Below are 18,814 nucleotides of genomic sequence, written 5' to 3' on the forward strand. Positions count from 1 at the left end.
TGAAAAACACAGCACAAGAACTTCGGAGAAGACCACAAAGATACTCCTGGAGAAGAGCAACTTCAAGACACATAATCATCAGATTCACCAAGGTTGCAATGAAGTAATAAAAGTTAAAGACAGAGAGAGAGAGAGAGAGAGAGAGAGAGAGAGAGAGAGAGAGAGAGGTCAAATTACCCACAGAGGGAAGCCCATCACACTAACAGTGGATCTGTCTGCAGAAACCAAACAAGCCAGAAGAGAATGGGAGCCAATATTCAACCTTCTTAAAGAAAAGAATTTTCAACCCATTTCATATCCAGCCAAACTAAGCTTCATAGCAAAGGAGAAATAAAATCCTTTACAGACAAGCAACTGCTGAGAGATTTTGTTACTACCAGGCCTGCCTTACAAGAATCCTTGAAGGAAGCACTAAATATGGAAAGAAAAAAACAGAATCACCCACTGCAAAAAGATATGAAATTGTAAAGACCATTGACAGTATGAAGAAACTACATCAACTATGAGACAAAATAACCAATTACCATCATAATGACAAGATCAAATTTACACATAACAATATTAACCTTAAATGTAAATGGGCTAAGTCCTCCACTTAAAAGACACAGATTGGCAAATTGGATAGAGAGACAAGTCCCATCGGTGTTCTCTATTCAGGAGACCCATCTCATGTGCAAAGATACATATAGACTCAATAATGAAAGAATGGAAGAATATTTACCAAGCAAATGGAAAGCAAAAAAGCAGGAGTCACAATCCTAGTCTCACATAAAACAGACTTTAAGCCAACAAAGGTCAAAAGAGACAAAAAAAAGTGGAGGGGGGCATTGCATAATGGTAAAGGGATCAACGCAACAAGAAGAGCTAACTATCCTAAATATATATGGAGTCAATACAGGAGCACCCAGATTCAAAAAGCAAGTTCTTAGAGACCTACAAAAAGATGTATACTCCCACACAATAATAGTGGGAGACTTTAACACCCCACTGTCAATATTAGACATATCAGAAACATTAGACAAGACAGAAAATTAACAAGGATATTTAAGACTTAAATTCAACTCTGGACCAAGCAAACTTAATAGACATCTACAGAACTTTCCACCCCAAAACCACAGAATATACATTCTCCTCAGCACCACAACACACTTATTCTAAAGTTGGCCACATAATTCGAAGGAAAACACTCCTCAGCAAATGCAAAAGAAAAGAAATCATAACAAATAGTCTCTTAGACCACAGTGCAATCGAATTACACCTCAGGATTAAGAAACTCACTCAAAACCACACAACTACATGGAAACTGAACAACCTACTCCTGAAAGACTACTGTGGCTCAAGCCTGTAATCCCAGCACTTTGGGAGGCCGAGGCGGGTGGATCACGAGGTCGAGAGATCGAGACCATACATGGTGAAACCCCATCTCTACTAAAAAATACAAAAAATTAGCTGGGCATGGTGGCACGTGCCTGTAATCCCAGCTACTCAGGAGGCTGAGGCAGGAGAATTGCCTGAACCCAGGAGGCGGAGGTTGCGGTGAGCCGAGATTGCGCCATTGCACTCCAGCCTGGGTAACAAGAGCGAAACTCCGCCTCAAAAAAAAAAAAAAAGAAAAAAAGAAAAGAAATTAAGACAGAAATAAATAAGTTCTTTGAAACCAATGAGAACAAAGACACAACGTAACAAAATATCTGGGACATAGCTAAAGAGTTTTTAGAGGGAAATTTATAGCACTGAAGTCCCACAGGAGAAAGCGGAAAAGATCTAAAATCAGTACCTTAACATCACAATTGAAAGAACTAGAGAAGCAAGAGCAAAAAATTCAAAAGCTAGAAGAAGACAATAAATAATTAAGATCAGACCAGACTGAAGGAGAAGGGACACAAAAAACCTTTAAAAAATCAATTTATCAAGGAGCTGGTTTTTAAAAAGATTAAAGAAATAAATAGACCACTAGCCAGACTAATAAAAAAGAAATAAGAATCAAATAAATGATAAAAGGGCTATCACCACTGACCTCACAGGAATACAAACTACCATCAGAGAATACTATAAACACTTCTACACAAATAAACTAGAAAATGTAGAAAAAATGGATAAATTCCTTGACACATACATCCTCCCAAGACTAAAGCAGGAAGAAGTCAAATCCCTGAATAGAACAACAAGAAGTTCTGAAAGTGAGGCACTAATTAATAGCCTACCAACCCAAAAAAAGCCCAGGACAAGACAAATTCACAGCTGAATTCTACCCAGAGGTACAAAGGGGCTGGTATCATTCCTTCTGAAACTATTCCAAACAATAGAACAAGAGGGACTCCTCCCTAACTCATTTCATGAGGCCAGCATCATCCCGATATCAAAACCTGGTAGAGACACAACTGAAAAAGAAAATTTCAGACCAACATCCCGGATGAATATTGATGCAAAAATCCTCAATAAAATACTGGCAAACTGAATCCAGTAGCACATCGAAAAGCTTATCCACCACGTCAGCTCCATCCCTGGGACGCAAGGCTGGTTCAACATACACAAATCAACAAATGTAATCCATCACATAAACAAAACCAATGACAAAAACCACATGATTCTCTCAATAGATGGAGAAAAGGCCTTTGATAAAATTCAACACCATCCCTTCATGCTAAAAACTTTCAAAACGAATATTGATGGAAAGTATCTCCAAGTAATAAGAGCTATTTATGACAAACCCATAGCCAATATCTTACTGAATTGGCAGAAGATGGAAGCATTCCCTCTGAAAACATTACAAGACAAGGATGCTCTCTCTCACCACTCCTATTCCACATAGTATTGGAAGTTCTGGCCAGGGCAATCAGTCAAGAAAAAGAAATAAAGGATATTCAATTAGGAAAAGAGGAAGTCAAATTGTCTCTATTTGCAGATGACATGATTTAGAAGACCCCATTGTCTCAGCCCAAAATCTCTATAACATGATAAGCCACTTCAGCAAAGTCTCAGGATACAAAATCAATGTGCAAAAATCACAATCATTCCTATACAACAATAATAGACAAACAGAGAGCCAAATCATAACTGAACTCCCACTCGTAATTGCTGCAGAGAATAAAACACCTAGGAATACAACTTACAAGGGATGTGAAGGACCTCTTCAAGGAGAACTATAAACCACTGCTCAAGGAAATAGGAGAGGACACAAACAAATGGAAACTCATTCTATGCTCATGGATAGAAAAAATCAGTATCATAAAAATGGCCATACTGTCCAAAGTAATTTATATATTCAATGCTATCCCCATCAAGCTACCATTGACTTTCCTCCCAGAATTAGAAAAAACTACTTTAAATTTCATATGAAACCAAACAAGAGCCTGTATAGCCAAGACATACCTAAGCAAAAAGAACAAAGCTGGAGGCATCATACTACCTGACTTCAAACTATACTACAAGGCTACAGTAACAAAAACAGCATGGTGCTGGTACCAAAACAAATACGTAGACCAATGGAACAGAACAGAGGCCTCAGAAATAACACCACACATCTCCAACCATCTGATCTTTGACAAACCTGACATAAGCAACAGGGAAAGGATTCCCTATTTAATAAATGTTGGGAAAACTGGCTAGACATATGCAGAAAATTAAACTGGACCCCTTCCTTACACCTTATCCAAAAATTAACTCAAGATGAATTAAAGACTTAAACATAAGATCTAAAAACATAAAAACGCTAGAAGACAACTTACACAATACCATTCAGGGTATAGGCATGGGCAAAGACTTCATGACTAAAACACCAAAAGCAATGGCAACAAAAGCCAAAATCGACAAATAGGATCAATTAAATTAAAAAGCTTCTGCACAGCAAGAAAATCTATTAGAGTGAACAGGCAACCTACAAAATGGGAGAACGATTTTGTAATCTCCATCTGACCAAAGACTAATATCCAGAATCTACAAGGAACTTAAGCAAATTTACAAGAAAAAAACAATCCCATCAAAAAGTGGGCAAAGGATATGAACAGACATTTCTCAAAAGAAGACATTTATGCAGCCAACAAATGTGAAAAGAAGCTCATCATCACTGGTCATTAGAGAAATGTAAATCAAAACTGCAATGAGATACCATCTCATATCAGTTAGAATGGTGATCAATAAAAAGTCAGGAAACAACAGATGCTGGAGAGGATGTGGAGAAATAAGAATGCTTTTACACTGTTGGTGGGAGTGTAAATTAGTTCAACTATTGTTGAAGACAGTATGGCAATTCCACAAGGATCTAGAACCAAAAATACTATTTGACCCAGCAATCCCATTACTGAGTATATACCCAAAAGAGCATAAATCATTCTACTAGAAGGATACATGCACATATATGTTTATTGCAGCACTATTCACAATAGCAAAGACTTGAAACAAACCCAAATGCCCATCAATAATAGACTGGATTAAAAAAATGTAGCATATATATACCATGAAATACTATGCAGCCATAAAAAAGGATGAGTTCATGTCCTTTGCAGAAAAATGGATGAGCTGGGAAGCATCATTCTCAGCAAACTAACACAAAAACAGAAAAGCCAACACTGCATGTTCTCACTCATAAGTGGGAGGTGAACAATGAGAACACATGGACAGAGGGAGGGGAACATCACACACCAGGGCCTGTCGAGGAGTGAGAGGCTAGGGTATGTATAGCATTTGGAAAAATACCTAATATAGGTTATAGGTATAACAAACCACCATGACACATGTATACCGATGTAACAAACCTGCCATGTTCTGCACATGTATTCCAGAACTTAAAGTTTAATAAAACAAAGAAAGAAAAATAGAACAACAGCAGTAAAAACAAAACAAAAAATCAATCACTCATTAATTTTTTAAAAAGTAGGCAAAGGACATGAAAAGACATTTCTCCAAAGATACATACACACGGCCAACAAACATGGAAAAAAAAAAGGTCATTACTAATCATTAGAGAAATGTAAATCAAAACCACAATGGAATACCATCTCAGATACCAGTCACAATGACTATTATTAATACTAAAAAGTCAGAAAAATGTTGGCAAGGTTGCAGAGAAAAGAGAACACTAAAACATTGTTATTGGGAATGTAAATTACTTCAGCCACTGTAAAAAGCACTTCGGAGATGTCCTAAAGAACTTAAAACAGAACTACCATTCAACATAGCAATCCCATTACTGGGTATATACCAAACAAATAAAACTCATTCTACCAAAAAGATGCATGTACCTTTATGTTCATCACAGCACTATTCACCATAGCGAAGACATGGAATCAATCTAGATGTCCATCAGTGGTGAACAGGATAAAGAAAACATGGTACAAATACACCATGGAATACTATGCAGCTATAAAAAATAAAATAATGTCCTTTGCAACAACATAGGTGCACCTGGAAGCCATTGTCCTAAGTGAATTAATGCAGCAACAGAAAACCAAACAACACATGTTCTCACTTATAAGTGGGAACTAAACATTGAGTATACATAGACACAATGAAAGGAACAAAAGCCACCAGGACCTACTTAGCGAGAAGGATGGGAGGAGGGTAAGGGTTGAAAAACTACCCAGTGGATACCATGCCACTACCTACCTAGGTGATGAAATCATTTGTACACCAAACCCCATGACATAAAATTTACCCATGTACCTTCTGGTACAAATCTGCCCATGTACCTTCTGAACCTAAAAGTTGAAAAAAATAATAAAAAAGAAATATTTAAAATTTCTCCATACCTAAAGAAGATACATCCTTTTGCATAAGCAAAATTGAACTGGTTTCTAGTAGTAAGGAGAAAGATGAAGAGCACATTATTTAGAACCAGAGGAATTGGTAGACAGACTCACACAGTTCCTACCATGTTCCTACTTAACTTAGAACAGAATGTGATACCTGCCAATGAAAACTAAATAGTTGTTTTGCAATCTTATGAGAATACTGTAAAAAAGAAAATTTTAGTGACTATACTGCTATCTGGCAAAGACTTTCAACAAAACATATTAACAGGGAGGCCAGGCACAATGGCTCACACCTACAATCCATGCACTTTGGGAGGACGAGGCAGACGGATCAATTGACCCCAAGAGTTCAAGACCACTTTGTGCATGCACTCGTAGTCTCAGATACTCAGGAACTGAGGTAGGAAGATCACTTGAGCCCAGAAGTCTGAGGCTTCAGTGAGCTATGATTGTGCCACTGCACTCCAGCCTCAGCAGAAGAGTAAAATCCTGCTTCAAAAAAAGAAAAATTACCAGAGACAAAGATGAGCATTTTATTATGATAAAAGAACCAATTTATCTAGATGTCATTACATCTGATAAAATCAGTAGGAAAACAATAACAATACAAATAACTGCAATCTTTGATTTCAACTTCAACTTTTTTATCTGTCCTTTATTCTGCCATTTCCCTTGCTTCACAAATTGTCTCCTCACCAACCTGTTTCTTCCATCACTAGTTCACTTCTGATTTCTTCTCCTATAGTCAAAAACAAGTTCAAATCTTAATGCCCCACAATGATAGACTGGATAAAGAAAATGTGGCATATACACACCATAGAACACTACGCAGCCATAAAAAAGGATGCGTTCATGTCTTTTGCAGGGACATGGATGAAGCTGGAAACCATCATCCTCAGCAAACAAACACAAGAACAGAAAACCAAACACCACACTTGCTTCTAGTATTAAGGAGAAAGATGAAGTTCTCAATTCATAAGTGGGTGTTGAAAAATTAGACAAACATGGACACAGAGACGGTAACATCGCACACCGGTGCTTGTCAGAGGGGTGGGCAGTTAGGAGAGGGATAGCAGCAAGTGGAGGAATTAGGGAGGGCTAACATTAGAAGAAATACCTAATGTAGATGATGGGGGGATGGATGCAGCAAACCACCATGGCACATATATACCTATGTAACAAACCTGAACATTCTGCACATGTACCCCAGAACTTAAAGTATAATATATATTATAATATATATTATATATATTATATATATATTATATATATATTAATGACTTCAAAACTTTTCCATTCTAAAAGAAACTTTCTTAGCCCCCCTCCCCACCTTTTATTCCTTTTATTATCTATGCAAGGCCCTTTCTCTTTAATTTACTTTCATAATCAAATTTTCTGAAAGTGTGGAGAAGTCTGTGCTTCTGGGATTCCCCTAAGACTCTGGGTTATCTTTCACCAGTCAGACAACAAGCAGTCTCATGCCGCAGAGTATCCAGCAGTTACAGCAGCAGTGGAAATTCTAAGAGCAACAAGTTGCTGCAAGAACCAAAGCACTCTCTTTTTGATGAGGCTAACTGTGGTTTCTATTTGTTGCCACCACATGTGCCCAGCTGGTTTACTCTCCTTTACTCAAAATTTAAACGATCACTTACAAAATTATAACAATTGAAAACTTGTTTAGGGACAGGTGCAGTAATGTCAACACCTTCGAAGGCCAAGGCAGGAAGATCGTCTGAGCCCAGAATTTTTCAACCAGTCTGGGCAACATAGCAAAACCCCTGTCTCTACAAAAATTGTTTAAAAATTTTTGGGCCTAGTGACTTGTGCCTGTAGTCCCAGCTACTTGGGAGGCTGAGGTGAGAGGACTGCTTGAGCGCAGGAGATTAAGGCTACCGTGAGCTGTGATTGCACCACTGTACTCCAACCTCAGCAACAAAGTGAGACCCTGTCTCAAAAAAAAAAAAAAAAAAAAAAAAAAAAAACCAGAAATGTTGTTTACAATTTTAGATCTAGAAGCTTCACTAATTTTTTTTTTGTAATTGGGGACTATCTAAAGACAATTTCATTATATGGGCATTGAATAAGACAAAACAAAATTAAACCTCAAGTTCAGAAAGATGTTTCTAGGTTTTCATCCAGCTAAACTCTTCATTCTTCAACATTCACCAATATAATTTCCACTCCTACACCCCATCAAATCTTTATGGAAACCATTTTCATATTCAATAGTGGAGTCTGAATTGTTAAAACCAATGAGTGATTTTCGATCGTTGTACTATTTAACTCCCATTATAATTTTGACATTATTTAATTATGAAAACCCACATCTCCATTAGCAGAGGGAGAAGTGTCATGAAACTAATGAAGTTTAAACTTCAAGATCCTTCACTTACATAGGGCCTTTCCAACATGCTGGGAATAGCTCTAGAACTGTGTTCATACGATCATATATTTTTAATGTGAAAAAGTAAGGTATTAAACTTTAATTAACTAATACTACATTCTTTATCCACACTGACTCTGACTCCATCATACTTCCTTCATCTTAGCCTTCATATTAGGTGGCATTTGGTGTGACCATGGACATTTTGGAGATCTAACTAAGGAGAAACTTAGTTGACAATGAATTTAGCTTAAATTTAGAGAGTAGTTATCTGTTTTTGCATTGCTATAAAGAACTACCCAAGACTGGGTAATTTATAAGAAGTTTAATTGGCTCACAGTTCTGCAGGATGTACAGGAAGCACTGCTGGGGAAGCCTCAGGAAACTTACAATCATGGCAGAAGGTGAAGGGAAAGCAGGCACATCTTACATGGCTGGAGCAGGAGGAAGAGAGTGAAGAGAGAGGGGCTACACACATTTAAACAACCAGATCTTGTGAGAACTCACTCACTATCGTCAGAACAGCAAGGGTCAAATCTGTCCCCATGACCCAATCGCTTCCCACCAGGCCCCTTCTCCAACACTGGGAATTACAATTTGACATGAGATTTGGGTAGGGACACAAATCCAAACCATATCAGAAGGATATATTTGTGTGGATGACAACCACTTTAATACTTAATTAACTAACAAGATTTTATATACTATAAGTGGCAGAGATATTCAAATTAAGTGCAGTCAGACTCAAATGTTAACAATCTCAATATAACACTATATTGCCTTTCAATGATCTAATGATCCATCATCAGGTCCCCAATTCCTTAATTAAGTCTATTCTATCCTTAACCACTTATCAGTATATTTCATAGTCTATTCTCAGGTACATGCTAACATTTGACATCTTTTTCTTTCTCTTTTTCTGAGCTTCAACATACACTGTGTATTTACCACACTGAATGCAAACATAACCTCTTATCCTCATTAGATCATATCTTTATTTATGCTTTGTTCATGTTATTCCCTCAGCCTAAAATGGCCTTATTCGATCACGTCTGTACTCATTTTTTTTAAATTTCCTGCTGATTTGACAGGAAAAATAAATTTCCATGGAAATAACATGACATCAATTATATACCACTATCATGAGAAACACATTGACACTTGACTGGTTGATAATGTTCATTCAGGCAATTTAAGATTAGTAACTCTTTAAGATTATCTATTGCTGTGTAACAAACCATGTTAAACCTGACTGATGTAAAACAGATTTTTTAAATGTGAGTTTGGAATTCAGATATGGCAGCAAAGGTGGTTTATCTCTGCTTCACCATGCCCAGGGCCTCAGCTAAAAAGAGTCAAGTACTTAGGGGCTGAAATTCTCCAGAGACTCTTTTATTCATATATCTAGCACCTAAGGTGGAATGATTTAAAGTCTGGGCTCATCTGAAATTGTCAACCAAAGAGCATGGCCTTGCAATGTGCCTTGATCCTCCTCAAAGCATGGCAGCCTCTGTGTAGTCAGACTTCTAACATTGAGGCTTAGGGCTCCAACAACAAGTGTTCCAGCAGCTAAGTGGGGAAATGAATGACCCTTTTTTGCTGAGCCTCAGAAGTGGTATTTCCACTATGTCAGATTACTTAAAATAGGAACAATCCTGCCCCTATTCAAGTGGAAGGGACACGCACCTCCACCTCTCAATAGGAAATGAGTGAAAGAATCCATGGCCATATTTTAAATTGCCACAGTAACTGCATGGGATACTTTAAATGCCCTAAAATTAGTGTTTACCTGTGGAAAAAAATTTATAGAACTTTCCTCAAATTTGACAACAATCCTAAAAATGTGTAATTACCAATATGAATGATAAAGCTGAAAACAATTTTCTAAATTCTAAATAATAAAAATTGAAATTTAACCAAACATCTCAGAGGACAGATTTCATTATTTTCCTGTCTTTCCAGAGAGAGGAAGTAATCAAATAATATACAGTCAAAAACAGGGAAAATACTACAGAAGGGTGTTAGGCAGTTAGCTAATTAAAATGTGATATTCTTTTCTAGATTTGTGAAGTTTTTGGTATTTATTTTGTCTTTATAAATATACACTTTTACCTAATTTGCATTAATAATGTAGTAAGATTAAGTTATCTATAATTGAATAAACTTCAGTTATTTATAATTGAGTAAGCTTCAGGCCCCACAGAACTTGGATTTTCCTGGTTCTCTGCTTCCATGACACACTTTGTCTTCCTCCATGTTTTTGGCAATGCCATTTCCTTCCCTACATTCTTCTTTCTCTGATCACCCCCTTAATACTCACAACTACTAATCCTAACTTCAAAATACTGAAAAAAAAAAAAACTCCCTTTTTTACCTTACTCAATAATTACATAAGTAAAATCTGGAAGTTAAACTTCTCAGACCAGTATCTAATTCACAATTCCAAACTTTATTTAACATTAAAGCTCTTCTTTTTCCCCTTGCTGGGGACTGCCATAAGCTAGTCACTTGCTTTGGGAGAATGAGGCCTGGATCTTTCCTCTTTCCCTGGTAAGTATGTCCAAGTAGGGAAAGGAGGAGTGCTGAAAGAAATGATACCTGTCACTGTGGAAGCTGGTTTCACACCCTGTGGGCCTGACTGATGCTAACAACCGGCTCTTTCTCTCACATACACTTTTGGGGTTTCTCAAGACTCCCCTATTGAGTCTCTCAAATTGCAACTCCTGTAATATAGACAATACCTGTCCACCTTAAACTGGGGTTGCCTTGCCCCAAGAGGCTGCCCTCTTGGTCATGATTTCTATTTAAAACATCCATAGCTGCCAATCCTCCCTGTGACTTCACACATGGTCCCAGGGACACCTTTGATCCTCCAGTGCAGGGCAGTGAAACTCGCTGTTTCTCTGTTCAGGTGATATGAGCTGCTTCAGCTTTCTCAGGTTCATGCCAGTCAACAAACCTCTATGTCCCCCAATTTCAGGCCTAGCAAGCTCTCCACGTACTCCCACTGGAGTGCCTCTCACTCTATATTGATTTAGGAGCAGCCTCCACATCCGCTATAACTACCTTGGATAGAGGAAAGAGGCAGAAAAGGTGATTTATTCTGTAGCTTCTCTCAAATGTTCTCTTCTAAAAGTCTTCTCTATTTGCCCTTTCTAGATACTTTTATATCTGCAGTTTTAACAAATGTTCTAATACCCCTTTTAGAATGCAACACATGCTCTATCATGATGGTTCAGCTGAAATGTCAATTTAAATAATTATATACATGTTAAATATATACATGCACATATGCATGTATACACATGCACACACATATGTGTGTGTATGTGTGTGTGTGTGTGTATATATATATATATATATATATATATATATATATATATATATATAAAATGTCCTCCAGAATATGCTCCAGAGTTCAAAACTAAATTCAATTCCCAACTTGCTCACCATTCCCTCCATGTTCCTTCAGTTAGTAGCCCAATTTAAAAACCTCAGCCAGTTATGCTAAAATTCTTCCATCATCAAAACTTAATGGTTACAATGCAGAAGTGCCAAAAGCTTGCCCACATTTTCTTTGTTTATAATTAGGAACCAGTATCTTCTCAGCTAGATTATTTTAATAGTTACCTTTGCCAAATGAGCAAATAAATAAGAGGAAGCCCACCTACATGCAACAGCCCACATAGGTGGGCATTCTCTTATTTATTTGCTCATTTGGCTAACATCTATTGAGGATCTACTGTATCCCATGCACTCTGGACAGAAGGCTTTAAAACTCAGGGATTTCACATGCTAATGAAAAAGATGATTAACCAACATAAACCATATATTATAATCTAATAAAGCCTTGAGGGAAGGACTTTTGTCTGTTTTTTGTTTGTTTGTTTGTTTTTTCCACTACTGTAAACCCAAGAACTTAACAGAACCTGGCACTTATAAATATTTAATAAACATTTGCTAACAGAATGAATAAACAAAGGAGGAAAGTGGTACAGTTGGATGTGATGTCATCAGCTCACACAGGCAAAGACTCAGACTGAGGTCTCAGAATGAGGAAAAGACTGAAGAATCCAATGCTGGATTTGAATGCAAGCATTTAAAAGCACAAAGCAATAAGATCATTAGACAATTGGCAAACTGCAAATGATTCAACATAGTGTTGTATGTTGTGAACTGCAACTCATAAACGGTGGGGAATTGTTGAAAGGCTTTAAGCAGTCATGTGCAGTTAACAGATCTTTCACTGAGAAAACTTATTCTGAAAGCAATACTGAAGTTGACTCAAAGAAAACAAGTCTACAGCTAGAGAAAGCAGTTTGATAGTGTTGCGTTTTTGGTTCTAAATAGAGAAACAGAAAAGAAGCTACCATGTTCTCTTTTCAAAAATTACCCTTGAACCACAAACAGAAGGAGAAACACAAATAATTTCAGCAAAACTACATATAAGTTTGAACCGCAGTGTGTGGCAAAGGCTCCCAGATGCAGTAAATGTCAAGACAAGGGGCATTCCCAGGAAGACAGATGGCCACAGTTGCACCCCAGGTGAGGCCACGGAGTATATTTGCCAAAACAGGAGATGCTCCCTGAACAGAATCCCAACAAGACCTCATGCTCCCTGAGTGGACCCAAAAAAGGCAACAATGACAAGTGCCTGCATGAACTGTCCAAAAGACTCTCCCAGGAGCCAGAATAAGCCTGGAAAAAGAAGGAATTACACCAACACTCGACACTCCCAGGAGTGGTATGTTGGTGAGGCCATCAGTTAGTCCCGTTCTGCATGGTGAGCAGTTCTGCAAGGCTGATGCCTGTTGGCTGAAGAGAAGAACAAAACAAATAAATCTGAGAAGAAACTTGAATCATAAGGAGTTTTTCATTAACATTAACACTCATATGCAAAAATAAAATTAATACAAAAGAAGAGGAAAACTATTAATAGTCAAATTTTATTTTACCTCTCTCTTAGAAGACCAAGTAGACCAAAAATAAGTATAAGTAGGAATGACCTAAATAGCCTAACTATTAAGGTAACATAGTCATTGTTTAATTGATTGGTGTCCAACTCTGTACGCTAAAACCAAAGAATGCACATTTTTTTCCATTGCTAATAGCAAACTGTCAAAAATTAACTTTATTATGCCACAAATAAAATATTAGTAAATTTCAAAAAGGAGGAATAGCAAAGTTGATGGTCTATGATCAAAAACAATAAAACTAAAAACCTGTAACTAGATCAGAAACCCGGCCACTTGCTCGCACAATTTAGCACAAAAGATAACTACAGTAATACAAGCAAGAAGTTATGGTGGTCTGAAAAAATGCTGGGAATGAAGAAACCATCAATTGATAGCGTTATGTGGTGATTAGAGATTGAAGTGGAAGTTGATGAATGTGTCTTTAGAGACTTCCAGGATTTTCACTTAGGAAATAGATAAATAGCATCACCATTTATTAGTGAAATAAGGGAATACCTTAGGAGAAACAGCTTTTGAGAAAAAAACGAGTTCATTTTTACTCAAGCTGCATTTGAAATATGAGCTAGACTTTAGTGGATTAAGTTGGAACAAGCAGTTAAATATATCAGTCTAAGTCTCAGGGCAGAAATAGAGCAAGAGATACATACTTGGAAGACAACCACGTGTACTAGGTAAGTGACATTTGTGGATTTATGAGAGACTCTACTGAGTAGCTTTCAATGAGGAGTTAAGAGAGCACAGGACAGAGCTTCAAGAAAGTCAAGGGAAAGGATTAAGAGAAGAAGACGTTTTATAGCATTTATTACACCTTCAATTACTGGGTTCATGTTCACATTTCCTGATACACTGTAAGTCCCATGAAGACAGGAACACATTTATTTTTATTATTATTTGCCTGAGTGCTCAGTAAATAGTAGGTGACCAATAAATATTTGTTGAATGAATAAGTGACAGAATAAATTAAACCAAATAATCCTTCACTTGGACCCTCTTCGCTTACCCCACCTTTCTACTCTGTTAGTGAATCTGATCCGTGTTTTATCCCTTTCTCTCCTGTACTCCCAGCCTCCCTTTTATTTTTTAGCATTTCTCCTTGTTCTATAAAAAATCTCTAAGAAAAAAATTCACTGAATATGCATCTGTACAAGTACAATGACCAAAAAAAAAAACAACAAAAAATCACTTCTTTGGGGTCACCAGTTTATACTGTTTGTTCTTAGAGTGTGTACAGTATTGGCCACGAACAGATTGTGGGGGTTTGAATCTGGCTCTGCCACTTACTAGGTGTTTGATCATATATAATTTATTGAGTTTCTGTGTATCTGTTTCCTCTCTTATAAAATGGGACCTTGACTCCCTAACTCTATTAAGTTGCTGTGAAGATTAAATGATTATATGAATTAATATATATGAAGTGCTTAGAGGTATATTGACAAATAGAAAATATGGTTTTCTCATTCAGTTAGTCATTTAGCAAGAAAGACTTCATTTTACAGTATTTCAGAACAAGAATCTAAATTATACTATTTTGCTGAAAGTATGAGTATTTATAATGTTTTTGCACCAAAATTTACTTGACCTGGTCAAAAGTGAAAAAACACTAGAATAGCTGTGTTTACATCACTCACATTACAAGTAATCGGAAGGAAATATGTAATTTAAAAATGAAGAAACTCATTGAAATAATCATTCTATTTCACATTTATAAAAATAAAAACGGTTTATTATTATGAAGGAAAGAAGATGTGGCAATCCTCCATTCAACAAAAATGTACCAAATGTTTTCAAAGTATATTTTGACAATGAAAATGCTGTTTAAATTCTTATTAAAATTTTAATGACTTTTTTACTATCTTCTTATTCTTACTTCTATAATTTATATGTTAAATGGCTTAAAAATATTTTTAAATAAATAAAAATGTTTCACTGAACCCAAAAGATAAATAAGTCAGGATTAAACTCAGGATCTAAAAGGGTTATACTCAGAATCTAAAAGAAAAGAAGGAAGCAAAAACATTTTCTCCTTAGGAATAATTGTATTGCTGTATTCATTGTACTGAACAAATTGATACCAGGCTGGGAAAAGTATTAAAAATAAATCTAAGTTAAGAAAAAAAGAAGACTAAATCATCAGTTTAGTCATAAAGTTAAAAGGTATGAAAAGACTGAATATATGCCAGTGGTCATTGAGTTATGATTTCAAGCAAAATCCCCCTCACCTGGTTTTTTAGAGACAACTAAGCTCATGAACCCAATTTAGCTTACGGTCTGAGCAAAGAAAACTCAGCTCAGGGAGTTTACCAGGGAGCATTTTATCAAACTGTTTCAGAATAATTTTTGAACTCTTTGATAGAATTTGTTGACAATGTAATAGGATTAAAGCTGATAAGATTCATTTCACATAAAACTGCATAAAACCTGTTAATTATCTTTCTAACGTAAATATACGATAATCTTTTGTAATATGGAATTCTAATATTTAAAAGTACATTTTACTGTTTCTTTCATTTAAATAAAGATATAACTATATCTGCCAGTGTTCTTCATTATACTCATGAAAACCAGCTCTGACTGTCTTGGGAGAGAGAATTTATTAGAAGAACATTGTGGGCTAAAAGAATGAAGGGGAGGCTGAAGAAGATGATTCCAGCTTTCACCAAGATAATGACTAATAATGCAGAAGAGGATTCCTTGAAAAAAATTGGGATGCCATAAAGAAAAATGTGACAGGCAGGTATCAGTAATTGTAAAGAGAATCTATCACATTGGGGGAGGAAATGAACAAAGAGTGGTTAGAAAAAATTGCAGAATATAATTAATAATTTCAAGAGACCATACGCACACCACTGGAATTTCACAATGAGTCAGACTATTAAGAAGTGTACTACAGAAAGTTTGGATCTTTGCCATTACCATTATGGGGTAAGCCAAGCGTACCCTTGAGTACAGCGGAGACTGAACCATGCATGCATCTCTCCTGCTGATGGAGCTGGTAGCTCAGACTAATTATATTATAATGAGCTAATTCACTTGCAAATGAACAATTATCCCGCCTCAAATTTACACTCCCTGCAGCCTTCCCTATTTCACTGAAATAGCATCTCCATCCTTCCAGATGTTCAGGCTAAATTCATGAATCAGCCTTGATTCTTTCATTCTTTCACACCTTGCATCTAATCTATCAAAATTTCTGATTATACCTTTATATTGTATCTATAATCCTACCTCCACTTGCCACCTAGGTGTGAGCCATCATTATGTCTCAACTGCATCCTCCTCTTAACAGGCCTCTCTGCTTGCATCCTTGCTCCAATCCCCACCACCTTCCAGGCCCATTCTCATTGCAGTGGACAGAGTAATTATTTTAAATTTTAAGTCAGAATATGTCTTCTCTCTGCTGAAAACCCTCCAAATACTTCCTGTTTCACTCAAAACAAACACCAGATTCCTGCCGTGACCTACTTGGTCCTACATGCTGCCCCACAATTATGTCTCTGACTCTCCCACCACCTTCCCCTTTGCTCACTATGCTCCAGTTGCCTTGGCCTCTGTCTCACATACATACCAAGCATGCTCTCACCTGAAGTCCTTTGCTCTGGTTGTTTTGTCTAGAAATCTCTCCCCAGAGGTATCTGCTTGGTTGACTACTCAATGACTTCAAGCCTTTGCTCAAATCTTCTCTTCTCAGTGAGACTCACCCTGACTACCTTATTTAACACTGAACCAGCCCATAACCCAGCACTCTTGATTCCACTTACCCATACTTTACACTTTCTCTTCTCCACAACACCTCTTAATCTCTAGCAGACTATATTATTTATTCTGTCATTATTATTATCTCTCTGCACCTAATAGAAATTAAGATCTGTGAGAGGAGAGATCTTTGTCTGTTTTGCTCATGGCATTTCCCAAGAAAAATATTAATTCGTTATCATATAGATATCATGCTCAAAATATATGTTGAATTAATGAAATAAACAATAATAACAGCACGTTCCCAAAGAAGGAGCTAGCATTTAGGAAATCATCAAGAAGCATGTTATCAATGCTGTCAATGAACAAACCCAGTGCTCTGAAGAAACATGCTAAAGAAATTTATGGAAATATAATTTCAGGGAAATGAATAGGAATGCTGAAACATACTGTGTGGTGACAAAGACTCCAATATGTTTTTGTAAGCAGGACTGGTGCTTTTATTCATAATGACTATTGCCATCAACTTTTTCTGTGACACTCCTTAGGCCCATGAAACCTGCCTCACAGGGGCAGTTACTCTATTTTCTTTACAATTGTCTCAGTTGGAGATTCCTAAATTGAAGTTACGGTTGAAATCTTGGCCTCTAAAGATCTAACAAAGCTGAATATTTCTGCCATGTGTTCTTCTCCAGAGCTTACCTTTTCCTCAGCTTTTGAGTTTTCTGGGCATTAAATAACAAGCTCTTTCAAATGCAGTGGAAATACCTCCCTGTGCAATATCTTTTTTTGTTGTTAGGAGACATGTCTCTAGTGCTTAACTTTCCTCTGAGTGTTTAGCAGTTGAACCTTGTCTTACAGTGGTTCTTAAATTGGTTTCTTTCCTTTACTTAATACATGCATGACAGGCACAGTTTGCTGGAATCAATACTTGTGTTCTTTTTGTTCCTTTTTATTTTCTTACCCAAATTTATTTAACTTTGAGGCTGAGACTACAAATTGATGAGACCATAAATTGATGCCCAATATTCATTCATTCCTTTTATTTTAATAACAGGGCTCCAAGTTTTAGCTGGACACCTTGTCATCTAACTAAAAAACTATATTTCTCAGACTCCCTTAAAGCTTGATGTACCCAAGTAATAGCCAATAAGAGATAAGTAAAAGTTTTGTGTGGGGCTTATGGGAAAACTCCTTAAAAATGGGTGTGTGTGTTCCTTCCTTCCTCCATTTTAATCAGAATACAGATGTAATAAATAGAGCTCAGAATCTCAGACCATGAGAACCAAAACCATATTTTAAGATTGGAAGAGTTCTGATCTGCACACAATTGGTGTCACTGATGAGTCTGTGGAGTAGACTCATTAGCCCAGCCCTCTGGATTTTCTCTTTGTGAGAGAATTAACTGTAACTTGTATAACTAGTTCTATTTTGGGCATATCTTTCACATGCAGTTGGACCTATTCTAAACAACACAAATTCCTTTGGGATCCCTCTTAGTGGTAAGATGCCAAAAGTATCCATTGCCCAGAAAAATCCTGCCCATATGCATATCCATCTCAGGCTTGTATTTTATTATTTTCCTATCTTCCTCCTCTTTGGTATGTTTCATGTTGCTGTTGTCTTATTATTTGCTTTTCTGGTGCTCATTCTGGCAGCTCACATACTTAAACTGGAATAATACAAAGATTAGCTTGGTCCCTTGAAAGGATGACATGAAAATTCATGAATCATTCCAAATGCACAACCAACATCATACTGAACAGAGAAAAGTTGGAAGCACTTCTCTTGAGAACTGGAACAAGACAAAGATGCCCACTCTCACCACCTTCAGTAACACAATCAGAGCAATCAAGCAAGATAAATAAAAGACATTTAAATGGAAAAGAAGTCAAATTATCTCTCTTCACTGACAATATAATTCTATACTTAGAAAACTCTCAAAATTCTGACTTGATACATGACTTCAGTAAGGTTTCAGGATACAAAATTAATGCATAAAAATCAGTAGC

The 18,814-nt window shown here is 36.7% G+C and overlaps 1 non-coding gene across 1 annotated transcript; it reads left to right on the forward strand.

The window, feature by feature from the left end:
- The first annotated feature begins 18,444 nt into the window (after nt 1–18,444).
- On the forward strand, nt 18,445–18,547 carry LOC120363783 (U6 spliceosomal RNA). The gene has a single exon (XR_005579223.1). It is a non-coding gene; the product is annotated as a U6 spliceosomal RNA (small nuclear RNA).
- The last annotated feature ends 267 nt before the right edge of the window (nt 18,548–18,814 follow it).

Source organism: Saimiri boliviensis, chromosome 3 (genome assembly GCF_048565385.1).
Source record: "Saimiri boliviensis isolate mSaiBol1 chromosome 3, mSaiBol1.pri, whole genome shotgun sequence".
NCBI classification, from domain to species: domain Eukaryota; kingdom Metazoa; phylum Chordata; class Mammalia; order Primates; family Cebidae; genus Saimiri; species Saimiri boliviensis.